Source organism: Triticum dicoccoides, chromosome 4B (assembly GCF_002162155.2).
Source record: "Triticum dicoccoides isolate Atlit2015 ecotype Zavitan chromosome 4B, WEW_v2.0, whole genome shotgun sequence".
Classification (NCBI taxonomy): Eukaryota; Viridiplantae; Streptophyta; class Magnoliopsida; order Poales; family Poaceae; genus Triticum; species Triticum dicoccoides.
In genome coordinates this window covers 234,645,577-234,646,293 of record NC_041387.1, presented here as the reverse complement: position 1 = coordinate 234,646,293, position 717 = coordinate 234,645,577, and positions in this window count along the sequence as shown.

Here is a 717-nt window from a genome sequence, read left to right as displayed (position 1 = left end):
TTAATGGTAGCTTATATTCCATGACATGATTTTACAGCTGTAATGATATGTTTCATGCGAGAGGACATAAATTTGCATCATATTTTTCTGTCCTGTTAGTTCCAAATTACAATGTTGAGTGGTCCAGTGAGTAGTGCTTCTATAAGCAAGGGAATGATAGAATGATGCACGATTCTGCAGGTTAGACGAGCCGCTGACAAAGACAGGCCTCTATTCTAAATTTTTACTTGCAAAGATGGACCATCAGCTACATAATATGTTGGCTAAACTCTCACAGGTCGCTAACAATTTTTATTTATTGTCATCTTGGTAATTGGCATTGGTGGTATTGTCTTTTGGTTCAACAGAATGTTGTTCAAGTGAAAATGCAGAGGAACATGTTGAACAAAAGATGTGGTATAAAAGGGAAAGGATAGCCTAAACAGTACAATGATGCAAGTTCAGATTTCATATGCTGTCTTCCCTGCCTCATGAATATGCTAGCATGGTTGTCTTCTAGATTATGCACATGTCTTTGTTTTCCATATACTATCGACGCATTGTGTAGTATGTACTAATTCTAGGGAGACTGATCTCATACTGTTCACTCTTCAGAATTAGTATTTATAAGTTTTTGTGTGGTTTTAGTACCTCAGTTAAGAAATAAACATTAGCCTTCTCTAAAGAGGTTTGCTGCCTTGCTTTTTATAATTCTATTAATTTATATTAATCTCCTTG